The sequence below is a fragment of the Protopterus annectens genome, chromosome 9.part0 (genome assembly GCF_019279795.1).
Source record: "Protopterus annectens isolate FY-2018-M chromosome 9.part0, PAN1.0, whole genome shotgun sequence".
Taxonomy (NCBI): domain Eukaryota; kingdom Metazoa; phylum Chordata; order Ceratodontiformes; family Protopteridae; genus Protopterus; species Protopterus annectens.
The window spans coordinates 915,349,121-915,376,174 of record NC_056743.1 but is presented as its reverse complement, the minus strand read 5'-3'; the positions used below and the strand labels follow the sequence as shown (position 1 = coordinate 915,376,174).

Sequence of the window (27,054 nt, the reverse complement as noted above, 5' to 3'; positions counted from 1 at the left end):
CTTTGTGGTTCACTGTTGCAGTCCTGACCTGTGGGATTTCCTGCCATGGAAGCCTTTGGCTGGCCAAACTATCATCCTTCTCTTACAGCAGGCAGACACCCTGACTGATGTTAGAACACTCAGGTATAAGGGGAGTCAGCCAACGTCATGATCTCAGTTTTTTCTTGCCTCCTGAAGGTAAGAGCCATCCTAGATGGATGGATTTTTGAAAGAGAATCTAAGCAAGGAAAGTGACAAAAGGAGGGACCCATCAGGGGAACTGAGAGAGAAAATGTACCTATTATTCCCCAAGGTACAATTATTGGGCTAGACTAGACAACAATTATATTTAATGGGATTATGTGCATTTAATTGAAAGCTTTGCACACATCCAATAACCATTTCTGATCATGCACCAATAAAAATTAAGACAACAATGCAGGGTAATGAAGTAAAAATACGACAAAATGACACTTTCCCACCTACCTGTTAAAAAGAGGGGAATTTAAGGAATAGGTAGTGGAAATTATTTGATAGTTATTAGGGAAGATATATATATATATATATATATATATATATATATATATATATATATATATATATGCCAGATGTTATAGCTAGTGACTGGGATAAAATAAAAATGGAGTTTAAAAATAGGGTTGAAATAAAAAATTAAAAGATACCATTAAGAAATAATGGAAATTATCAATAATGTCTGACAAAGGTTAAAGTATTGCAGAATAAGAGAAGAGCAAATGCAGAGTGCTAAAGAGAAAATAAGGGAGTATCTGGATAATATGCATGACTTTTAAAAGATTGAAGTTAATCAACTATTTTTATAACAACTCCAGAAAATAAAAAACTCTAGCACAACTTGGGTAACAAAACACTGAAAAGATTGTGGTCAAACTTTGGGAACCTATAACAAAACAAATAACCAGATATCCTGTAGAGGTTTTAGAGATATTCCAGAAATGTTATGAAAATTTGTATGAAGCAGAGAAATGAGCATATCAAAAGAAAAAAGTACAAATTGAAATATTTATGAAGACTTAGTTATGCCAAGATTAGCAGGAGACGAGGCTCGACAACTAACTGTTAAGATAGGAGGTGATAAAACAAAAACAGTGATGTATAATCATTCTTCAGAAAAGTCACCAGGAACAGATGGCATTCCTGGGGAAGTTTGGAAACTAGTAAGGAAGAAGTGATAGAAATCTAGACAATTTTGTTTGAGCAGAACCAGGCAGGGGTGTTCTCTTTCCCCTTTGTTATTTGGTTTATATTCAGAGCCATTGGGGAAAGAAAATAAGGGACTCAGAAATACAAAGATATAACTGGTTTGGTAGTCAAGAAAAGTTAGCTTTATTTGCAAATGATAGTGTTTTGTACTTTGATAAATCCTGAAAAGGACACATCAGTGTTATCGAATTTTCTGAAGTCCATAGATTGTGGGAATGAGAGGATGCTCCACATTAAAATAATTAAACTCTCAGAAATAAGACGAGTCATAAGCAAATCAAAAATTAAAAAAGAAACCTTCTCTAACAGACCTGTAACAATGACTCTAGAGACACATGGATAAGTGTCCTCATTATAAAGCAGCTTTCTCATCTGTGCTATATAAAGATCTCTGTCAAACACTACTATTCTGCCTCCTTTATCAGCAGGTCTGACCTCTATAGAATGCATATTCTTCAGTTCAGTTAAGGCAGTGAAATCATCAGATGTCATATTACAAAAGAGTGGTTTAGCATTTTTATCACACACCTCTCTAAACTGCTTTTCACATATTCCAACAAATGCTTCCATCATAGGGTGGGGTGGTGGAGTAAAGGTACTGGGTATATTAAATTCAGTTATGTTAGTTTGAGAGTCACCTGCAAATATAATTTTTAACGTTAAAGATCTGCCCAGTAATCTCAGGTTATTATGTAATTTCACTGGTTTCGCTTTCCTAGCTGGAATAAAGGATAACCTCTTGTTCAGTAAAGATAACTGGGCTGTTGCATCCAGCATACCCAATGACTATATTTTTGTACATTAGAAATTGAATCAGTGTTAATGATTCCCAATGAATGGGGTGTGGAGAACATTAGAATATTTTTGAATGACAGGAAATGTTTTACCAATGATAAAGTGAGCCTGATATGTACACTGTTATAGCTTGTACTGGAGAATAATGTTTTTATATTTGAACATGAATATTTTGTACAAAAGGTTGGCGTGGCCATGGGCACAGCTTGTGCCAACAGCTACACCAACCTTGAATTGGTACAATGGGAGAAAACGATTTTGTTGCATAACAATGCTTTCTCTAAGTAGATAGCCTGGTAGGTACGTTCTGTGGATGATATATTTTTATTATGGCGGGGTTCTCCAGCAGTACTAGAAGAATTTACTTTTATGCATAGCACAACCAATTTCCTTAGATTTACATACAAGTACCCTGCCATAGAGAGATAATTTCTAGATGTGAAAGTTAGAAAAGCATATTTTAGTAATCTGCATACTAGTGTTTACAGGAAACCTAAAAGAACATTTTTTTTGCACAAAAGTAGCACGCATCCTAGGGATGTTACACCCAATGTGTTGAAAGGGCAGGTCTATAGAATAATGAGACTGTACAAGACTCCCAATTACAAATAGCTATTGATTCCCTCAAGCGTGATTTTTTAGACAGAGGATACAATGAGAAAGAAAATTACTCTTGTATCACCAACACATGGAAAGAGAGGGAAGGAAGATGTAGGTCCTATTTTACTAATAAGGTGGTATATGACGCACCACAGGCATAGTCTACTTTTAGAGATATGTTTACAGTTTACCTACCATATTCCAGTGACATTAGCAAATATTGTGATAGCATAAAAAAATAACTGGAATATATTACATACCGTAGAATAATTGAAGGGAGTTATAGATGCAATACCACACTTTACGTTTAAGAATAATAAGTCCCAGAAGAAACATCTGTGTTATAGGTCACACTATTGTAATAAGGGGGCTCAATTTGGAGGTTGGGCACTTTTGCCTGTAGGTCATGTTCAGCCTGTAAGTATATATTCACAGGCTCAGTATGTACACATCCATATGTCAACTTCAAAATTGAGCTCAATTTTTATGCTGACTGTAAGACTTCCAACATTGTCTATTTTAGTAGTTGACAGGTCTGTCATGCCTTTTATACAGGCAAGACTAACAGACCTCTAAAAGACAGAATTCTTGAGCACTATAGGGATATTAAACATAAAAGAGACACTAATGCCATAGCACAGAACATTATTCAACATGAGTCAGAACACATTTTAAAGTTTTTTTATACTACAGATATTGGATGTGGGGATTAGAGGTGGTGACTTAGTGAATCAACAGAAACAGTAGAACAGAAATGGATCTTGCTCTTTAATGCAGATAAACTGCCTGGATTAAATGGGGTATCTAGCCATAAACCATTTTTGAAAGAACGTCCACTTAAACATTGATCTACTTTTATAAATGTTTCCTTTGTATTTTAAAGTTTTTTATTCTTTAGGATTTTAGATGTTTGCACACCAATATATTTCCTGTGAATATACCTTTTAGTGTTAATTGGTTTGATCAACCCCTAACAGCTGACTGGTTGGTTTCTTTTTTAAATTAGATGTTTTTTAGTTAGCAACTAGTCTGATGAAGCGATGTTATAGTTGTGGAAGCGCTTACTTTTAACTTTTATTGTTTATTTTTTATGTATTAAATAAACTGTGTCTGTGCCTAACCGTGTTGGTCCAGTATTTGATATTATAATTATGGTTCTAACTGAGATTGTAGTACTCACTGTGGTCCTAAGGACTGAAAAAGTCCAATTAGGAACTCCTGAGCAGTTGTCAAACTGTTTGAAGAGGGAGGGAAATAGTTTAACCATCTGTAGTTTCAAGATCACGGCACCTGGTGAACATACTGTAAGCTGTATTAGCCCATATCATGTTTCTGAACTGATAGTGTCCAGCTGCTACCCAAACTTGGTTATCTTTATGTGAAGGTAAGCATCACAAAAGGTACAAGAGAGCTAGTGTCCAGCTGCTACCCAAACTTGGTTATCTTTATGTGAAGGTAAGCATCATGAAGGGTACAAGAGAGCATCCAGTCTCCTCCTGACAGGGATGGAAGGATGGGCTGAACCATGACCATCCAAAAGGTTTCCTTGGAGATGAAATCTTTTAGGCCACTTAAAGCTTAAGTTCACCTGAGAGCCTTTTCTTTGGTACTAAAAAGAATCTGGAATAATTTCCTAATCATTTATGTCCTGGTGGGACTTCTAGTATGGCTCTTTTTTGCAAGCAGGTTGAGTACTTCCCTTCTTGATACAGTATTTTAATGGGGTAGGATGTCAAGCATGGGCAGGGACTGGGGTTATGGGGGTGTGGAAGGGAATTGTATACTCTCTGTATATTACTGTCTTTAGCCACTTGGCCTGAGTGATTGCCATCCATGGAGGAAATTGGACAGATGACACACAACAGCCTGCAGAGTGGGGCATTCAGACATTCTGCTACTGACCACCAGAAGGTGGGTTATGTCATCCAAATGCTGTCAGGCAGTCCTCTTTCTGGAGAGAGTGACTCTTCTGGAAGTTGCCACAAAAGTTCTGGTTTTGTCCATATTGCTGTTTTTACTGCTGTTAGCTACACAGAAGTCATAATTGATGTAGGCTTCTCTGCATCCAAGAAAAAGGACAGTGAAGAGACTGAAACCTCATTCCACCAGCTGAGATAATCTCTCTTTTTCCATATGTTCCAGGTAAGCTTTAACTTCAGGGCCAAAGAGACAACGGTCATAAAATGGTAAATTCATAAATGTTATATTGGTGTCTTTGCAGCTGTCTGTGAACCTGATCCAGGATCATCAATACAAGGCCATACTATAACCTGGAGTTGGGCCATACCCAAGCAGATGTGTAAGTTACTCTTATCCTAAGGTTCTATGCAGAAATAACAGTTGCTGAGTGGGACTATAATTTCTGCTTGACAGAACCATCAAATGATTGTTGTAGTGAGACAGATTTATCTCATTAACCAGATGTCAGTGGAAATTAATTTGTGTGGGCTCAGTTGTTTATGGCTCTCAGACAGAATGTTTAGGGCATATAAGCATGATTCACAAGACTGTCCATAACCCTCAGCTCCTTATTAGGGGGATAATCTGCCAGCCTTTAAAAAGTCATAGCCTTTTAAGGGCTAAGCTGTAATTACAGTATCAAACTTAGGAGTCTGCAACTGGAAGCGTCATTTATTAGGTGGTTGAAGAATCTTGTCTGATTTCCTTCTATAACCATCCAATAGTCATGCATGCAGTTCTCTCTGTAGGGAGGGAAAAGGGGCTATAAGCCAACCCCCAATGCATAATTTCTAAGACTTTTCCAATCTTGGGTTCCTTGAGAGAGATGAAGGGACTTGGCAATGTTCTTCATATTGATCATTGCTACAGTAGCCTAAGCTGTATGGGTTATATCTTGCATAGGATATTAACCGCTCAACAGCTTCAGGGCACCTTCCATGCACCCAAACCATTAGTCCGCTCAAGTTTACCTGATTAAAAGACTGGTTTTGGGCACTTCACTCTTAAGAGCATTCCTGCTGCCAAGAAGAGTGCACCTATGGAGGCTTTCGAGCATCAACGGTTGGCTAATGGTATTTATTGCTGGGCAGATGCATTTCTTCAGTGAAAAAACTTCCACATTACGTTTTTGTTGTTTAACCTACCTTTTTGTGAAAAACAACTATTTTAAAACTAAGGGAACGTATTTTTATTGACAGTCACTTTATTTTTATGTACTTTTAAACAGGAGGGCACTTTTTTACTTTTGTGGTTAAAAGTTGTTGAAAACTAGTTTTTCTGTGGAGAAACTATGTTTATTTTATTTTTCAACACTTTTATTACATTATCACTTAAGACATAGGTAAATATACATTAGCAGGAAAGAAAACAAACCATGTTAATATTTTTTTCCATTTACATACATTGTACATCGCACCTTTTTTCTTTGTAATTATCTTCAATCCAACATTGCATAAATTGCTGAATTCCTATCTTCCTTTAAACCTCACTTCTCGTCCTCCTGAACATTATTCTGCATGTATTGTTCATACAGTTTCCATTTATTTCTATGTAATTTGCACCTTCCCTTTTCTAAAGATCCATCTACCAGTTCTTTTATCTCTTTTATAATAGTTAATACTTCAGATATAGTTGGTTTAGACTGTGTTCATTTTATTTTAGGGGCTGAGGAAACTGTTTAAAGTGTGTTTTACTGTTTTTTATGAAAAGCTGACTTATTTGCTATATTTTTGTTTTATCAATCATTGCTGCTAAACTTCCAAGGGAATCAAGCACCATTTTTGGCTTGACCATGAAACAAACTGCTGGTCTCTGGGTCGGACTTTCTTTCAGCCACAAAAAGAAAAAATTATCTAAGCAGTTTTTTCCATGACAGCAGGCTGGTAATTTACCACACCCACAGATGGGTGATTCTGCTGTGGCCAAAGCTGGTTTCTCAGACTACTCATCTTTTTCCTTGGATCCCTCTGGTATTCTCCATACAGTCACCATGGGGTTGGGGTCCACTCAGTGAGCAAGGTAGAGACACTTTTGTCAGTTATAGGACAAGGGCCAGGGAGTGTGCCCTTGCTAGTGAGAATGCTTTGCCCATCCCTGAGGAGTCTGTTGCAGGCAATACTATGCCTATTTGCCCCAACTTTCCTGTCAAAAAAGAGACAGAAAATTAAACATTTAGCTCTTCCTGTGTCTGTTTCTTTGGATACAAGTAATTGATTGTGCTTGGTTCAGGGTCTTGTACAGGCTACTAACCCTTCTTGTAAGGTGGTTTCTGGTAAAAGAAAAAAAAGGATTCCTCTTTCCCTGAAGAGGATCAAGATTTTGAATCTGTAGGGGAATTTGAAGGGAAAATTCAGAAAATGTCTCCAACACAACATTCAAGTTTTGGGGAGTGTATGGTATCTGAATCTCAGTCCCTTAGAAAATATCATAAATGGTCACAAATAGAATTTCCTGAACCTAGACAACCCCCCATGCTGTCAGCACTGGATGATGTTTGTCACATCCTGTGGTTTCCCAACCTGTTGCTCCTAAGAAAGTAGATAGAATGTAGCAAGCTCTTCAGTCTTATCAAGTTTTTATACATTAATCAGTAGAAGGTCTAAGAATTTGCAAAAGGTGGGTGCAGTCTGATCAGTTGAGTACTGAGGTGGGACTGGGAAAGTGGGACAATGGGTTTGGTGGTTGTGGAAAGATGACCTTAAGAAGCTCTGACATCATGCGTGGAAAGACAGCAAATACATTCCGTTGCACATGATGTTACTCTGGATGTGGTAGTAGAAACAGGTATTTCCTGTGCAGCACACATATAGATAGTGCAAGTATTTTCAGTGCATGCATGGAAGTGATAGTTGGTTACCTATACCAAGCCACAGTCTCCTTCCATGGCATAGTGGACATATGCACTGTTATGAACTTGGAAATAATCCCACTGAAGGTGAAAAGATCCACAAAAAATATTTAATTCTTTTTTTTTTTTTAAATTAAATAATGATTTATGTGGAAACAGCGAAGTTCAGTTAAGTTTTAGTGTCACAGTAACTAAGTAAGGAAGTAGATGTCATGTAAAAATCACGAAAAACAAATAATCAGTTTAGTCGCAAGCAGTGTATAAAAATATTGTAACCACTGTAGCATTTTAGAAAAGATTGTAAGTCAAAATCTACTTTATTGTTATGCAATATATAGTATAAACCACAGGCACAGATGTTTGCATAAATTAGTAAAAGCTTCATTTAAATGATGTACCAACTAACTAAACTCATAATGTTTTTGGATAGCTTACTGTCCTTGCAATAGTTTTAAGCACAATTAATTTTCTTTTAGAAGTCTTTTAATAACAAAAGTCGTACTGTACCTTGACTGTTCTTTTAACAAGCTCTAGAGTGGGTGTGGGAGGGGGAGGCAATGCCTGTATCCAGGAGTTCAGAAATGTCAGTATTGGCTGTCTTCTTTTGCAAGTCAAAGTCTGTTGAAAAGAAACAAAAGGAAAGGAAGAATCCTGTTTTGAGAGGAGAAAGATGGAAATGAAAGGAAGAAAGATGTTTCAAGAAAGAAAGTACGAGAGAGAGAGAAAGACAGAAAGGAAAGGAAGAAGCATGTGTTGGGAGAGAAAGTTCCAGAGAGAAAGATGGAAAGGAAAGGAACAAGTGTGTTTTGAGGGAAAGTTTGGGAGAGAAAGACAGAAAGGAGGGGAAGAAATGTGTTTCGAGGCAGAAAGTTTGCGGGAGAAAGACGGAAAGGAAAGCAACAAGAATGAGAGTGACAGACAGAAAAGAAGTGCATCTGGAGAAAAAGGTAAGTCTTGTAAATAAGACTACTGTGAGAGTAAATGGTTGTTTTGCAGGTAGGAGCTTGGGGAATTGTATGCATAACATTGGTTAGAAATACAGATGTGTGAGCTAGGCATGCTAGAAGAAAAGAAACAGATCTGTGTTAGCTTAGGTTTAGGGGACTGCACAGTGGCAGTCCACCACTACCATAAATTATGCAGCTGAGTTTCCCACATTTGGGGAAAATCACAGGAGTCAACCCAACCTAAAAGTACAATGGAAGAGTCTCATCCTGGGGAAGCCACCTTCTTGATCATGGTATTCCCCCTGGATGTAAGTATGACTTTGGTTACTGAGAACCTGACAATTCTGTATGTGATTAGTGGCAAAACTAGGGTTGAGAAAGGAAAGGAAAGAAATTAGAAGTTATGTACCTACCATAACGTTCCATGTTAGTTGTCTTCTCTCGCCTTCTTTCTTGCTGGATGGGTTCGGAGCCGATCCTCGGCTCCGACTCGGCACTTGCTTTAGCTCGAGAACTCCTTTTACCAGCTCGAGGCAACCCTATATCCCATGATGCAAGGCGGAACTACCTCAGATCTCGTTTGGCAGCTAATTAACCTTGCTAAAGACTATCCTAACAGAATTAGGAACAATGGTTCCTAAAAGAAATCCTCCTAACAACGTACCAGAGGAAACAATCTAATAGGAACTCTCCAAGATCTGTCCAGGCCAGGGGGAAGGAGGGAGGGACGCAAGAAAGAAGGCGAGAGAAGACAACTAACATGGAACGTTATGGTAGGTACATAACTTCTAAATGTTAAGTTGTCAATCTCGCCTTCATTCTTGCTGGATGGGACCGTCCCTAGCACCTGTATCCCGGGTGGCTCAATGGAACAGACTCTTGAGAACTGTGGAACCAAAACTGGCCCTATCTCTGGAGGCCAAGTCCAACTTGTAATGAGAGACAAAGGTATGGGCGTGGCCCAAGTAGCTGCTGCACAAATGGTATCAATGGGTAGTCTATCCTGAAAAGCTGCAGAAGTGGATAGACTCCTGGTAGAGTGTGCTTTAGGCTTAGAAGATAGCTGTTTGCCCCTGAGAGAGTACACATAGGAAATAGTGGAAGTCAACCATCTGGATAAGGTCACTTTAGATACTGGAAGACCTATTCTGTTTTCTGCATAGGAGACAAATAATTGGTCCGATTTTCTAAATTGTTTAGTTCTATGCAAATAGTACCTGAGCTGACGATGGACATCCAAAAAATGCAGTTTCTGTTCAGCTCTGTCGGAATAGTTTGGGAAAAAGACTGGTAGGTCTATAGATTGGTTAATGTTGGTTTGAGATACGACTTTGGGGAGAAAGGAAGGGTTAGTTCTTAATGATACCCTGTCCTTATGAAAACCAAATAAGGGGAACGAATGCAGAGAGCTTGAATTTCGAAACCCTTCTTGCAGAAGTGACAGCCAGTAAAAATATAGTTTTCCAGGTCAATAACTTCAAAGAACATGAAGCAGACGGTTCAAGGAGGAAGTATCAAGGATGCCAACATTAAGTTTAGATCCCATTGCGGAGGAGGATGCTTTATAGGTGGTTTTAGGAGGAAAACTCCTCTTAGAAAAGCCTTGCATAACCTATGAGACATAATGTTATTGTCATGCAGGCCAACATGATACTTAGAAATAGCAGCCAGTTGTACTTTGACTGTAGATGACGAGGATCCTGAATGAAAAACCTCCGCCAGTAAATCTAAAACCGAATGTACAGGCGCAGTAAAGGGGTCAATATTTCTGGAATTCGCCCAAATAGAAAAACGTCGCCACTTGCTAGCATAAACAGTCCTAGTGGACGACTTCAAGGAAGAGACTAAAATGTCTCTGACTGAGTCCGAAATCATCGGTAGCCTGGCTAGGGTAGGAAGTGGAGCAACCAAGCAGTGAGGTTGAGAGAATGAATGGCCCGGTGCTGCTGACCCGATTGATGGATCAAGAGATCCGGAACTGGGTCCAGATGCCAGGGCTGCACCAGAAGGTGACGATGCAGGGACGGAAACCAAATTTGTCGAGGCCAATATGGGGCAATGAGGATCAACTTGGCTCTCAAACGGTGGCTTTCTGAATGACTTGTGGAATCAAGGAAAAGGAGGAAAAGCGTAGAAGTCCCCGGGCCAATCCTGGGTTAGAGAGTCTCTCAGAGGTTGGCCTGGAAGGGGAAAGAGAGTGAAGAAATCGGGCACTTGTTGTTTTGAGGAGTAGCAAAAGATCGCAACAAGGAGTGCCCCACTTCAGAAAAATCTGATCCACTACAGATTGATTGAGAGACCACTCGTGAGGCATCAGAATGGATCTGCTCAGCCTGTCCGCTAATAGGTTGGACCTGCCGGGATGTGCGTTGCTATCAGAAACCGCTGAGAAGAGATCGCCCACTGCCAAAGTCTGAGAGCTTCTCGACATAACGGATAGGACCTGGTCCCGCCCTGCTTGTTGATGTACCAGACTACGGACATGTTGTCCGTCTGTACTGCAATAGTCCCCGTGGGAAGAAAGTCGTTGAGGGCTTGCAACGTTAAAAGCATTGCTCTCATCTCCAGGACATTTATGTGCAGATGGTATTCTATGGGTTGCCACGTCCCGTGGACCATCCTGCCCTGATAATGCCCCCCCCCACCCGATCAGAGAGGCATCCGTAGTGACTGTGGCAACTGGAGGAGGGGGAATAAAGGGACGGCCCTGATGAAGAAGAGGGGAAGATATCCACCAGTTCAGATGAGCTCGGCACGACTGTGTTACCAAGATTTCGTGCCTCATCGGGAGACTGTGGTACGACCACTGCGTGAATAGCATCCACTGCAGAAGACGCATGTGGAAGCGAGCCAGAGGTAGAAGAACAATGGCCGCAGCCATAAGACCTAGAACCTTCAGTATAAATCTGGCTTTGATCTTGTTGCTTTGCAAAAGAAGCCGAACAAATTTTGGATGTCCAGAATTCTTTGATCTGTTAGTCTGGCTAACATTTTGACGGTGTTTAATTCTGCGCCTATAAAGGTGATAGATTGGCAAGGCAGCAGAGAAGATTTTTCGAAGTTTACTGAAATTCCCAAACTCCTGCAAAGCTGAAGAGTGTAGTCTCTGGACTGAAGAAGCTGACACTTGGTGGTGGCGGAGAGGAGCCAGTCGTCCAAATAGGGAAACACCTGGAATCCTCGACGTCTCAGATGAGCTGTGACCACTGCCATGCATTTGGTAAACACTCTGGGGGCTGAAGTGAGGCCAAAGGGCAGGGCTCTGAATTGGTAATGACTGGTCCTTAGCCGAAAGCGGAGAAACCTTCTGGAGCGTCTGTGAATCTTTATGTGATAGTACGCATCCTGAAGGTCTATAGAGCACATCCAGTTGTCCTTGCCCAGAAAGGGCAGAATGGACTGAAGCGTGACCGAAGCCTTCTTGACAAATCTGTTCAGATTGCTCAGGTCTAATATTGGTCTCCAATCTCCCGTCCTTTTGGGGACCAAAAAGAATCTGGAGTAGACGCCGGATCCTACCTGGTTTGCTGGCACAGTCTGGACGGCTCTTTTTTCTAGGAGCTTTGAAACCTCCTGTTCTGCCAAATCCCTTTGACCGGGTGAGATGTCTGGAAGGGATTATAGAGGTACGGGAAACCTTTCGAAGGGGATTTTGTAACCCTCGGATATAATCGACTGTACCCACATCTCTTGAGATAGGGATTGCCAGGCTACTGGGTACAGCGAAATCCTTCCCCCGACTACCTCCAAGGGTGGACAGTCGGGCAACACCTCAGGGATGCTGAAAGGGCTTCTCAGGAAGAGACTCCCTGTTGCCCTGGTTCTGAGGACCCCCCTTGCCTCTAGGGCGGCTATTATTGTTACCCCTCTGCCTCTGGGGTAAACTGACCACGTGTGTCCGTGTAGCTCCTTGGGCTTTTCGGAACCACACCTTCCTAGCCTTCTGACCCTTGGGGTATGGTCTAGAAGGAGTGGAAAACTGGACTCCAACGGCAGAAAGAGTTTTACCGTCCTGCTCACACCTGGTCAAGGTATCCTTCACCTGAGGTCCGAACAAAGCCGAACCATCAAAGGGGTATTAGTGAAGGACGCCTTAAAGGGGTCCATAAAATTACAAAGCCGCATCCAGGCTTGGCGCCTAAGAGCAACTCCTGTGCCTGCGCTGCTCGCTCCATCGGCCGCATAGGATATGAGCCGCATGGAGGAGTTAGATATAGAATTCAGGATTGCAAGCTGCGAGGCAATCTTTTCCTGAGCCCCAGCAGCAAAGGATCCTGGACTACTTCACCCAGTTCCTTGAGAACATCTCGTTGAAGCCTGGTGAAGTGACAAAGATAATTCAGCGAACGCATAGCAAAGGTCGCTGAAGAAAACATCCGCTTTCCATACCTGTCCATGGTCCTAGAATCCTTGTTAGGAGGATGGACAGGTACTGAAGGATCCGCCAGTTCCTTCTTAGTGGCCGCCGCCACCACCATAGCATCCACAGAGACACCCTTGGAAAGGAACTGTTTGTCCGAAGGGGCCGTGATGAATTTGGATGGTCTCCTGGGGACAGGTTCCACAGAATCTGGAGCTGCCCACGCCTTCCGAGCCACTACCTGCATCAGTGGGTCGAAAGGCGGAGACACCCAGGAGGTGGAGGGTCGGGATCCAAAAGCCTCCAGGTATACCGACTCATCCTCGGAGTGGTCAATGGAGGGCCAATTCCCCCTCTGTTTGAGGAGCTCAAGGATGTCTGAAAAAGAGACATCCTCAGAGGGGGACCGTGGGGAACCCTCCGACTCATCTAAGTCAGTATCAGATGTAGTAGACTCAGGGGAGTCTGTGTGTTTCCTCTTACGTCCTCTTCCGAGGGGTTCCCCTGCAGGATCAGGAGAAACCTCGGAAGAGGAGGAAATTCCCAGTGGGGAAACCTGGGGCGATGGATCCCTGGGCCTGTGAGCAAGAGGTTGGCAAGAGGCATCTGCAGGCACTGAAGAGGGAGGAGCTAGAGGGATGGACCGTTGACCAGGCTCAGAGGCCAGGACACTCCTCATCACCTCAAAGGCTCCTCTCCCCGGGAGGCCGGAACACACCCGCTCCGAAGAAACAGGAATGGCCGGCTCCAAAGAGAGAGAAGGCTCCGAGGCCGATGTCGGCGCCGAGCTTACCAAAGCCGAAGCCCCGAGAGGGAGAGCGGGGTCGGACAAGGGTCCGATGCCACTAGCCCCCTCGGAGCCGACAGTGGAAACCCGACGACCGGATCCCTCCAAGGAAGGTCTCACGGAGGAGATCGGAGCCGAGGATGACGGAGCCGTAGGATGTATCGGCTCCGGCATCGAAACAGTCGCTGTCCCGAGAAGCTCCGGCTCCGAACTGCGTTGTGGAGTCGGAGGAGGAAGTTCAAGGATTGGGGCTATAGCCGAAGTCTGTTGAGACGGGCTATGGAGCATTTGGGCCAGTGCCTGAGACTTCAACAGCCTGCTTACCACCCTCTCTAAATCATGGTCAGACAGCCTGGAAGATCTCGAAGATCGGCTCCGATGGCTCCGCTCCGACAAAAGAGGAGACCCCGGAGCCGAGTGGATACTCAGTATAGAAGGGGACCGGGATCTCTTACGGGTCGAAGCCATCGGAGCCGAAGTCCCTTGAACCCCAGATGGAGCCGAGGATATCTCGCCCCGGATACTGGATAAAGTGTCGGCTCCAGCCGGAGCCGACAAGGCCACAGTAGTCAGGGTATCGGAGCCGGCCGGCGCCGAACCCACTACTTGAAAAGAAGATGTATCGGCTCCAGCCGAAGCCGATGTCGGCTCCGACGGAGCCGGAGCCACCGGAGGAGGCTTGGACACTGTAGCCTGAGCCTTCGGTGGTTTAGGAGGTTTTCCTGACCCTAATTTAGGAGGAGAACCTTCTGGCTTAAGTAAGCCTCGGAGGATGAGTTTATTCCTCCTTTCCTGCAGGACTCTTTGGCTAAAAGCATGACATAAAGCACAGGAGTCCTGCAGGTGCAAAGGCCCCAGGCAATAAACACAAGAAGTGTGACCGTCTGTCAGAGACATTTTCTGACAGCACTGGTCACACTTTGAAGCCTGAGACCTTGCCTTCCTTTGACATCCTAGGAGGATGGAAACACAAACAATCCCAACAAACACACAAATTAATCCCTTACACAAACACGCAGGAAGAGAATAACCAATGGGAAACTAGGCCTGACTAAGAAACTTTAAACTAAGATTATAAAAAGTTTAAAAACAAGGGAATAGGGTGGGCTGTAACTAACTACAGACTAAACTGACACTAAAAGGGAAAAATAAACCCCTAACTACTCTTTTTTCTTATTTCACAAAGAAAAACTTACCTCAGCTGGCAAAGGAGACCTCTTTCGCTAAGCGGCTAACGAGATCTGGGGTAGTTCCGCCTTGCATCATGGGATATAGGGTTGCCTCGAGCTGGTAAAAGGAGTTCTCGAGCTAAAGCAAGTGAGGATCGGCTCCGAACCCATCCAGCAAGAATGAAGGCGAGATTGACAACTTAATATAAAGCCTATTTCAAGGGGAAAAAGATAGAAAGGAAAGGAAGAAGTATGTTTTGAAAGAGAAAGATGGAAAAGAAAGGAAGAAACATGTTTTGAGAAAGAAATTGAGAGAGAATGTTTGAGAGAGAGAGACAGAAAAAGAAGCAGCATGTTTTGTGAGAAAGTTCAAGACAGAAGTTTGGAAAGGAAAGGAAGAAGCATGTTTTCAGAGAAAAAGAAAAGAAGTACATTTGTAGAAAAAGGTAAATGTTGCAAATAGGAGTAAATGATTGGTCATTTCAGAGTTAGGAGCTTGGGGAATTGTATATATAACATCGGTTAGAAATACAAGCCTGAGAGCCAAGCATGGTAGAACAAAACAGACCGATCTGTTTGTTGGATTAAGTCTAGAGGAAGGCACAAATGTGGTCTCCCACTATCATAAATTGTTTCCCAACTTTGGGGAAATCACAGGGGTTCTACCCAGCTGAAGATTACAATGGGAGAGCTTCATCCTGGGAAACCATCCTCTTGACTGTGGTATTTCCCCTGTCATTTAAGTATGCCTTTGATTACTGACACCCTGGCATTGGTTTATGTAGTTAATGTCAAACCTGGCTTTTAGAAAAGAAAGGGAGAATCCTGTTTCGAGAGGAGAAAGATGGAAATGAAAGGAAGAAGCATGTTTCAGGAGAGAAAGTTTGAGAGAGAAAAACAAAAAGGAAAGGAAAGAAGAGTGTTTCAAGAGTAAGACAGAAAAGAAGTACATTTGGAGAAAAAGGTAAGTTTGTAAATAAGAGTAATACAAGAGTAAATGATTGGTTGTTTCTGAGTTAGAAGCTTGGGGAATGGGATGTACAACATTGGTTAGAAATATAGGCTTGTGAGCTAGGTATGGTAGAACAAAAGAAACAGATCTGTTTGTTTGTTAGCTTGTGTTATGGGAACTGCACGAATGCAGTCTCACACTACCATAAATTATGCAGTTGAGATTCCCACATTTGGGGAAATAACAGGGTTCTGCCCAGCCAAAAAGTGCAGCGGAAGAGCCTTATCCTGGGGAAACAACCTTCTTGATCATGGTATTCCAACTGCCAGATAAAGATGGAAAGGAAAGAAAATAGTGTGTTTCAAGAGAGAAAGTTCAAGACAGAAACACAGAAAGGAAAGAGAATGATTTAGAGGGACTGACAAATGCTAAAGTATTGCAGAATAGGGGGAATCTCACAGAACGAGAAAAGGATCAACTGCAGAATGCTAAACAGAAAATAAGGGATTACCGGGATGATATGCACAAATTTAAAAAGATTGCTGTTAAGCAACTGTTTTTTGAGAATAACTTTAGAGCACAAAAACTTTTAACACAGTGACTCAGGCAGCAGAAGTAGAAAGGGTTGTCACCAAGCTTAAGGCAAATATAATTAGGAAGGTAACAAGAGATCCTTTAGAGGTATTAGAAATATTTCAGAAATGTTATGAAAGTCTGTATAAAGTGGAGAAATATGGAAATCAAGAAAAGATACAAATGGGAAATGTTTACAGAAGAAATAAATATGCCAAGGTTAGAGGTAGATGAGGTTCAATTACTAACAGGAGAGGAAAAGATGAGGGTATTATTGTGGAAGTTTAGAAGCTAATAGGTAAAAACTGAAGATCTTGAAGATTTTAACAGTATTTTAAGAGGAGGAGAAGTACCAACATCCTGGAAGAAAGCAGTGGTAGTTTTAATGCACAAAGAGGGTAAAGATCGATTGAATCCAGCTTCACTCAGGCCCATTTCAATACTAAACCATGATTATAAAATATTTATGTCTATAACAGCTAAAAGAATGGCACAAATTTTGCCCAAACTGAAAGATATGAATCAGTATGCTTTTGTGGAGGGGAGGGAAACATTTGATAACATTAACAGAACACATGATCCAGATGGAAGCAGAATGTAAGAAAATACCACTTTTGCTGGTGGTCTTGATGCAAAGAAAGCATTTGACGGAGTAAGGTGGGACTCTATGAGCGGGGCAATGGAAGCATTTGCATTTCATGATAAAATTACAAGATTGATTAGGCGTATATATGAGGTGTCGGAAGTAAAAAAATTAAAGTGGGCGGGGTCCTCTCTGATCATTTCTGCTTGAGCAGAGGAACAAGGCAGGGTTGTCCTTTCCCCTTTCTTGTTTGCATTATATTTAGAACCACTGACAATGAAAATAAGGGACTCAGAAATTCAAGGATATAATTTGCACGGTAGTCAAAAGCTGGTTCTGTTTGCAGATGATGATATTTTATACCTGACAAAACCAGAAAGGGACATAATAGTGTTGTGCAACATTTTGAGAGGGTATCAAATCTTTTCGGGATACAAAATTAATGAAGCTAAAACAAAGGCAATAGCAGTAAATTATGTACCCATACTCAAATTGGTTCAGCAATATCCATATTTATGGGGACATGATCAAATTAAGTATTTTGGAATATGGATAAAAAATGATTCCGGTGTGGAAGCTAAGGAAGAGACTAAACAAAAGATGATACAAACGCTGAGAAAATGGAAACTCTCTTATATGGATATGGATAGTAAGGTAAAAGCAGTTAAGATGTTTTTAGTCCCTTTAATCTTATACACAGGTCAGGCATATTTTTATCAAAAAGAGGAGAAGTTGTGGATAGCAATTAAGAAAAAGCTGAAGGACTTTATGTGGGAGGGGAAGAAGGCAAAAGTCAAGTGACATGAGCTGATTTTTCTAGTAGAACAAGGCAGATTGGGATTACACAATTTGAAGGGGTATTTCAGAGCTACACAGTTAAGTCTCCTATACACAGCACAAGCAGAAAACTATAATTCAAAGTGGAAAGGAATGATGATGGAAAGGGGGAAGCTCAATGAATAAGGAGGGACTGCGATTTTTTTATGCAAACCTTTAAGGAGCATAAGAAATAATCATACAAAATATTATATTCATAAAGTAGCAGGAAGTATTCTAAGAACTAAGCCAACACACAAATGGAGAAAGGAGATTCTACCGATATGGATGACTGCAACTAGGGATATAGATAATAGGGAAGAGAGGGCTGGAATTTATTGGAGAAAACTGGCAAAGGAACCAAGGTATTGGGAGTGAATAACTAGAGAGGGAAAGGTGATAGATGGGAAGTTGCCAAGAATTTATTTGGACTGCAGTTTAGAGATTGTCTTCAGTATCAAGGATTAATATCAGAGTATAGGCAAAGAGAAAAAAATAGGGGACTGCTAAATGAAAGGCCAGCATTGGTAGAGTTTTTAGTAGAATCTAGTGCAGAAGCCGCCATTAAAAAAAGAATAATTAGTAGAACATATAAAATATTGCATGATAACTATAACAGTCAATGGGATCCTATTAGATGACCGAAGACACATTCTACTGAATGTGTCTTGGTCGAACTTAAAACAATGAAAAGGCAAAATAGCGAAGAGGCTTTTAAGCAAATTCTTTCCCAGGGAAAGAATTTACTTGGCCGCTTCCGTTACTTTGCCATTTTTGGAACTGTAGTGCGATCTTGGAGTTGGTATATTTAAGTAGGGAGGGTGTGGGAGGTGAAGCCCCCCACTTTATGTATTCTTTCAATTTTTTTTGGAACAGTGATTTTTTTTTTCCCCTTAGAAAAAAATTGATGTTCTGAGCTTTCGAGATTGTAAGCTTTCGCTTACATGAGGTCAGTTATTCATCGTTCCCTTTTTTAAGCGTTCGATGATATAATGTAGACCCCAGTCAATCAGAGGAGGTTAGAAAGGATTGGGAAGAGAGAATGGATAAGCAATTCACAAGGAAACAATGGGAGAATTTATGTACGTCTCCCAAACATGCAACAAAATCTAAAAGATTTGGGATTTTTGCTTGGAAATGTTTACATGGATATTTATATACCTCACGTAGACTCCAGAGAATTTTTCCTGAGGTAGGCAGCAAATGTTAGAGGTGTGACAAGGAAGAAAGAGATATTGGGGAACATGTTTTCTGAAAATACAGTGAGTTGGTAGACTTTAATGATTCCCTGCAGGATGCACTTTGAGATACTGGATGGGCAGATTGGTGTGATGAGAGAGATGATTTTTCTGAGCTGCGATACAGAATCGAAACTGCCTAAGCTTGGTAAAGCTTTGCTGAGTCTAATTATGGTGACTGCCAAAAATGCAATTACTACAAAATGGAAATCAAAATCTAAATCAACTGTACTAGAAGTAGTGAATATAGTAACAGATAAAACAGCTGGAATTGACATCTTTAGAAAAGGACAGGAACAAATTTCATAGAAAAAAATGTGAATTGTGGGAACAATACATACAGGGAAGAATGAGGTTTAAAAAAAGGCAGGACTTAAATGAGATATGTAATGTCTGACTGAGAATGATTGGGTAGATTTGCAACTGGGAGTATGGTTTGTGATGTAAAATGCTTGCAACTAGGATTGTGTTGGTGTGGTTTTTCATTTATATAACTGTATGATTGACTATGTCATTAAGTAATGGTTTAATAAAGATGTTTTTTGTCTAAAAAAAAGGGCAGGAACTGAATAATTTATGTAATGTTGTTTAGGGTATATGCTATATAGCAATGAATGTGACGTATAATGTTTGCAAATCTGAACTTGTTAGTGCAGTTTGATTACTTTTATATAAGTCTAAATGTATCTGTGTCACAAGTAATAATTCAGTAAAGGTGTTAAAAAAAGCTGTTGAAGTTTCTGAAATGTTGCACATCAGATTAACAAAGCACATGATTGGAAATAGCAGTGGAAAATACTAAAAATAATCCAGAACTGAGGATCACTTAGAAACATTTTTGTAAGCATACACATCTGATTTCTCATTCCTGTGATTTTTATGAAAACGTGCCTTATTTATTTTGCAATTAGTTGCTAATGACACCTAGTTTGAACTTCTGGGAAAATAAAACCCTGACAGCTGTTAAAAAAATCTGAAGATTCACAATGGAATAACACCATAGTAAAAAAAATCATATCTAAAGGAAAACATATTTTCTCCACAAAGTATTTAAAGTAGTAACCATTTTGAAATGAATATTCAGGAAACATAGTAACAGTATGTTTGTCGGAAGTCATGGTGACAGTAAAGTTCATTAGACACTGAGAGCTGTTCCTAAAATTACAGTTCACCCCTACACTATCTGTGCCAGGGATTGCTAAATATATGAGGGTCTTGACTGCAGTGGATCACCCAAGCAAACTAAAATGCTCTTAAGTTAAAAAAAAAAATGCAGTAGTGTAGTCACCATCCCTTAAGTGCAGTCATTTTGCTGCAGGTAACAAAAAAAGAAGTTATGTACCTACCATAACATTCCATCTGAGTTGTTCATCTCGCCTTCATTCTTACTGTGGGTTCGGAGCCGATCCCTCGGCTCCGAGTTGGCCTACTACAAAGCTTGTGGCTCGGGGCCAAGTCCATATCCCATGATGCACCTAGAGTTCCCTCAGATCTTGTTTGCTGCATATAATAATACCATATGTCATTCTATAACTCCATAAGAGAGAAGGTATAGAAGGGTTGAGTGACCAGGAAGGATCTAGCATCTCGGTCTTATGAAAGCCCAGGAGGGGGTAGGAGGGAGGGACGTAAGAATGAAGGCAAGATGAACAACTCACGTGGAACGTTATGGTAAGTACATAACTTCTTTATGTGAAGTTGTTCTATCTCGCTGTTCATTCTTACTGATGGGTAGCGTCCCAAGCACCATCTACCTCAACCGTGGATCCAAAGGAGGCCCTGTCAACTTTGTAATGAGTGATAAAGGTATGAGGTTTCGACCAAGTGGCTGCTGTACAAATGTTATCAATGGGAAGTGTGGCAGAAAAAGCAGATGATGTAGAAACTGCTCTGGTTGAGTGAGCTTTAATTTTATGCTGTAAGGGCATATTGGCAGCTGAATAAGCAACAGTGATACAATCAGATAACCATTTAGACAAAGTTGTTTTAGCCACTGGCATACCTTTCCTGGAGTCTGAAAAGGAAAAAAAAAGCTCATCTGATTTCCTGAAATCTTTTGTTCTAGCCAAATAAAATCTGAGCTGTCTGTTAACATCAAGTTTGTGCAGCTTGTGCTCTAGATTGTTGGACTGATTGGGGAAGAAAACTGACAAGTCAATAATTTGGTTGAGATTAGTTTCAGTGCAAACTTTGGGCAAAAAAGAGGGGTTTGTTCGAAGTGAGAGACTGTCAGTATGGAAAACCAAATAAGGAGGCTTAATGGACAAGGCTTGAAGCTCTGACACTCTGCGGGCAGAAGTAATAGCCACTAAAAAGATAGTTTTCCATGATAAAAATTTGAGGTCACATGAGGAAGCTGGTTCAAATGGAGGAAGAATTATGCAGGAAATCATAAAATTTAGATTCCATTGGGAATAGGGAAGTTTCACAGGTGGTCTAATATGAAAGGTCCCTTTGAGAAAGGCTTTGGATAATTTGTGTGACATAATATTCAACCCTTTGAATCCAAGATGAAAGTTAGAGATGGCAGCAAGTTGAACACGGACTGTTGATGCTGCAGTTCCATTATTGAAGATCATGGTCAAAAATTCCAGTATAGAGGCCTTAGGGGCTTGGTAAGGATTAATATTGTTTTTAGAGGCCCATATAGAAAATATTTCCATTTGCTCAGGTATAGCTTCCTTGTAGAGGATTTATGAGAGGATAAGAGAATTTGCTTTGTCTCATTAGAAAGATTGTGGAACCTGGCTGTGATGGGAATTGGAGCAGCCAAGCTGTCAGCTTCAGTGACTGCAGAGAGGGATGAAGTTCCCCCGACGAGTGAGTCAGAAGGTTCGGAACTGAGTCCAGAAACCAGGGGTCCTCCAAAAGATGAAGTCAAAAGAAAGGGAACCAAATCTGATGAGGCCAATGAGGAGCTATTAGAATGATGGTCCTTCCCAGGGCTTTCGCTTTCTGTAATACCTTGGGTATCAATGGGATTGGTGGGAATGCATAGAGGAGACCCGGGGGCCAATTACAAATGAGTGCGTCCCTTGGGGCTTCTCCCAGAGGGGGAATCAGGGCAAAGTAACTTCTGCATTTCGTGTTGATGTGACTGGCAAAAAGGTCACAGCAAGGCTGGCCTCACCTGCGGAATATCCTATCCGATATTTCTGTCTTGAGGGACCACTTGTGGGGCAACAAAATTGCTCTGCTCAGCTTGTCTGCTATCACGTTGGATTTCCCTGGGATGTGCACTGCTAACAGAAAGTGCTGGGTGGGTATAGCCCACTGCTATACTCTTAGGGCCTCGCGACAAAGGGGGTATGACCTGGTTCCTCCTTGTTTGTTCAAGTACCAGACCACTGACATGTTGTTCATCTGAATCACAATCGTACCAACAGGAAGAGAGTCCTAGAAGTACTGCAAGGCCAAAAGTACTGCTCTCATCTCTAGGACATTGATATGCAGATGTGTCTCTTGATCGGTCCATGTGCCTTGGGCTGTCCTTCCCTGAAAATGCCCCCCCCCCACCCTATCAGGAAATTGTCCGTGGTCACTGTGGACGCTGGTGGGGTAAAACAAATGGATGTCCTATCGTAACATGAAGTGAGGTCAACCACCACTGAAGATACTTTTTGCAGGAGTTTGTGATCATTGTCATGTGAGACATGGGGAGCTCTTGGTAAGACCACTGAGTGAACAACAGCCATTGCAGTATCCACATGTGCATATGACCCAGTGGTATGGCCAGAATTGCTGCTGCTGCCATCAAACCTAAGAATTTCAGAACTTCTGATGCTGGAGCCTTAGTTTTGGATATTAGAATGCGGACCTGCTGACGGAGAAGGAAGACTTGTTCTACTGGAAGTCTTAGCATGGTGGTGGTTTTGTCCAGTTCTGCTCTGATAAAGACAATATGCTGGGATGGTGACAAGGCAGATTTTTCTGAGTTTATTGTAATGCCCAGCTGGTTGCAGAGTGACAGAGTGGATTCCCTGGCCTGAATGAGTTGATTCCTGGTGGTGGTGGTGAGGAGCCAATTGTCTAGGTACGGCAATACCTGGAATCCTAAACATCTCAAGTGAGCCGTGACCACTGCCATGCATTTGGTGAGCACTCTGGGGGCTGTAGTGAGACCAAAGGTCAGGGCTCGAAACTAGTAATGATTGGCTCCCAGCCAGAAGTGCAGATGATCCCTGGATGGCCTGGCCATTTTTATGTGGTAGTACGCAACCTGGAGATCTGTCGAGCACATCCAATTGTCTTTCCCTAAGAAGGGAAGCATCGACTGAAGCGTGACCATCCTAAACTTCTTTCTTTACAGATTTGTTTAGTCTGATGAGGTCCAATATAGGTCTCGAGTCCCCTGTCTTTTTTGGAACTAAAAAGAATCTTGCGTAAGTTTCGGATCCTGTCTGGTCTGCTGGGACGGGTTGGATGACTCTTTTTCTTAGCAACATCTGGATCTCTACTGTTGCTTGTTCCTGTAACTGGGTGGAACGTCCGGGATTTTTATTGTCGGTGAAGGGGGTGTGGCGAATGGGAAGAAGTATCCTCTGGAAATTATACTTTGTACCCAGTTGTCGTTTGTTATTTTGTGCCAGGCGTCTGGGTACAAAGATAAGTGACCCCCAACTGCCTCCAGAGCAGGACAGTTGGGAATCCTTTCAAGAGCACTGGTAGGGCTTCCCAAAGAAGTGATCTCTGTTGTCATGGTTTTGCAGACCCCCTCTGCCGTGAGGGCGGCGTCTTCCATTATTGCCCCCTCCTCTGCCCCTGGAGGGGGGTTCACCACATTTGTCCTGAAAAGCTCCTTGGGCTTTTCGGAACCACATTTTTCCTCCCCTTTGACCCTTGTGATAGGGTCTGGTAGGGGTTGAAAAATAGACTCCGATGGCAGACAGAGTCTTTCCAACCTTCTCACACCTGGTCAAAGTTTCCTTAACTTTGGCCCGAAAAGGGATGAGCCATCAAAAGGGGTATTCACAAAGGATGACTTGAAGGGCTTCGCTAAGGAACACAAGCACATCCAGCAGTGTCTCCTAAGAGCAACTCCTGTACCCGCTGCCCCACTCGTTCCCTCAGCTGCATATGAAATTAGGTGCATGGGCAAGTTAACAATGGAGTTGAGGGGGTAGCAAGCTGGGAGGCAACTTTGTCTGTAGCTCCTGCAGCTACTGTACCCTGAAAAATATCTTCCAGCTCTTTAAGGAGATCTCTTTGTAGTCTCATAAAATGGGTTAAATAGTTAAGCGAACAAACTGCAAAAGTCACTGAACTAAACATGCGCTTCCCTTATCTATCCTTGATCCTGGAGTCTCTGTTAGGAGGATGGATAAACGAGGAAGTTTCAGACATGTCCTTTTTGGTGGCTACCGACACTACTGTGGCATCAACTGGCACACCTTTGGTCAAGAAGGATTTATCTTGGGGGGGCAGAAATGAACTTATTAGGCCTCCTAAAGACAGGCTCCATGATGTCCGGAGACTCTTACGCCCTTTATGAGACCAGCTGCATAAGCTCATTGAAGGGCAGAGACACCCAAGAGGTGGGGAGCTGAGACCCGAAAGACTTCATGAGAACCAAACTCATCCTCAGTAGGGTTGGTGGACTGCCAGTCACCCCTCTGCCTAAGTATTTCAAGTATCTCTGCAAATGAGATATCCTCAGAGTGGGAGCGTGAGGACCCTTCTGATTCATCCAAGTCAGTATCAGGTGTTAGGAACTCCTGAGGAGAGTCTAAATATTTCCTCTTACACACACATTTCCTGGGAACCTCATCAGTGGGAGCTTCTGGTGAGGTCTCGGAAGAGCATGGGCCACCCAATGGGGCTTCCTGATGCTCTGAGTCTCTGCGCTTTGCTAAGACACAAGCTGTTTAGGGGATGAAGAAGCCGGACCCAAGGTTGAGGATGTCTTGAGAGACATAACTCTCCTCATGGCTTTGAAGGCACCCCTGCTCCAATGCGAAGGGACCCACTGATCAAGGAAACTGTCAATACCCCTGGCACCAGGATAGTGGACTCAGAGCCCGAGGTAGGAGCCGAGCTCATCTGAGCCGAAGCCCCGAGAGGCAGAGTCGGAACCGACAAGTCGGTTTGACTATCCTCCCCGGATCCAACCAGAGAGTGTCGGCTCCTAGAGTCCTTGATCGGCCGTTGCCTGTAAAAGCTTCTGCACCACCCGATCCACATCCAAATCTGAAAGGCTAACAGAAGACTGAGATGAATGGATCAATGGTACCAACCGAAATAGCGGAAATTCTGGAGTTTCGGATACCGGTTCCAAAACCGGGGACCGGCTCCAAAAAGAAAAGACAGTCGGCTCCGAGACCTGTGGAGCCGATGTCACAGATTTTTTTGAATCTTCAGAAGTCTTGGAGGACTTACTAGATCCATCCTAGTCACTCAAAGCCTCCTGGAAAGAAGATTTCAACAAACCCCTATCAATGAGTTTCCTCCTTCTCTCTTGGAGAACCCGAGAGGAAAAGGAATGGCATATGAATATATTTCTTTTAAGTGCAAGGCAGCTAAGCAGTAGACACAATTGACATGGCAGTCAGTAACAGACATCTTCTGCCCACATTTAGGGCATTTTTTAAACCCTGACTTAGGGTGTTTTTCCTTGTCATCAGCCATGACAGAAATGGACACACCCAACAACAACAAATATAAATTATCCTTCTAATAAAAAACAGGATAACTATAAACACACACACAAGCCCTTTAAACTAAGGCTAACTACAATGAATTATTAATAAGCCTTCTAATAAAAAACAGGCTAAATGTAAGCACACAAGCCCTCAAACTAAGGCTAACAAGCACACACACACAAATTATCTAAGCAGATAATATTAATAAGTGAAAAATCACTAAACTACACTCTAGCAAGTTAACTCTAACAGTAATACTGTTTTTACAAGAGGTCAGTAAGTAATCACACAATACTATGACTAAGAAAGAGGGTGACAGAAAGGTCACTGAATAAACAACTTCTAGTCAAAAAATTTAAATAGGCCTATGGAAAAAAAAAAACAAGGCCAAATATAGCTATGAAAAGGCACACAAGGGAAGGGAAAACTGCAGATAAAGCTATAAGAGCTTATCTAACTTAAAAATCTAACTATTTTAAGAATAAAATCTCAATCATTTTTAGAAATAGAATAATAGTAAAGTTTTTACTGGCCCGAGCTAGCAAGAACCTCCGATCAGTTGCAGCAGCAAACTAGATCTGAGGTAACTCTAGGTGCATCATGGGATGGGGACTTGGCCTCGAGCTACTTGAAATCCTCGAGCTTTGCAGCAGGCAGACTCGGAGCCGAGGGATCGACACCGAACCCATCAGTAAGAATGAACGTCAAGATAGAACAACTTCACATCCCTTGTTACAACTTTAACATTTTTAGACTTACTGAAGAATACAGCATAGTTAAAGATACGCTGAATCAGTGAATAATAACTCTGAACTTATTTGCTCAAGAATTCTGATCAAAGGCAAAAATAATAGGGGAAGAAAGGGGTCCAAAATTAAGGGCATGTTTTTTTTTTTTTTTAATATCACTGTAATTTACTTAAAAGGTTAAAAGAACAGCATTTTCTGCTGAATGTATGATTCTCTAAAGTCTGGCATTACCGACTCCTGTAATCCTCTGTACTTTACCTGAAAATCAAACATTTTATCATGAGTAGGGAAAAATATAAGACAAAATCAAGAACGTTCTGCAAAATTTGGTTCAGCTGAGAGGTATGAATGAATGACTTATCACTGCTCTTCAAGTTGGACATAGCTGGCAGCCCTAGAATAATTTCTCTCTCCCCTCCAAGTCAGACATAGCTGGTAGCCCCCTTCCCCAGCTATTAAGAAAGTTTGCATTTAGTTTCTTGTTGCAGCATGCTGTGGAGGTTAAAAATGGGTTAACGCAATTCAAGTTGTATTTTGTTTTTGTTTCATTCAAATATATGTAGATGTAGCAGACAGCGCAACTTTGCATTTTATTCTATTATAACTGATGGACAGCACTTTCTTCCTACCAGAAGTGTATAAATGGTGAATGAATAAATAAATAGCAAAATAGCTATAACTGTTGGGGGTAGGAAAGGCAGTTGGTACTAGTGGAGAGTCATACAAGTCAAGGGTGCATAATATAATAACTTAAACTGATAATTATGCTAACAGTCCAAATAATTGAAGACCTCTGGCTACAATTGCATAGCCAAGCAA

The 27,054-nt window shown here is 41.8% G+C and overlaps 1 protein-coding gene, 2 non-coding genes and 1 pseudogene across 4 annotated transcripts in view; 1 reads left to right on the top strand and 3 right to left on the bottom strand.

The window, feature by feature from the left end:
- Positions 1-27,054, top strand: part of STAT6 (signal transducer and activator of transcription 6) — a 2,965,055-nt gene that overhangs the window by 1,670,413 nt on the left and 1,267,588 nt on the right. The window lies entirely within an intron of this gene.
- On the bottom strand, positions 8,521-8,686 carry LOC122812393. The gene has a single exon (XR_006366407.1). It is a non-coding gene; the product is annotated as a U1 spliceosomal RNA (small nuclear RNA).
- On the bottom strand, positions 15,280-15,433 carry LOC122812408 (annotated as a pseudogene).
- LOC122812395 lies at positions 15,810-15,975 on the bottom strand. Its single transcript, XR_006366409.1, has one exon. It is a non-coding gene; the product is annotated as a U1 spliceosomal RNA (small nuclear RNA).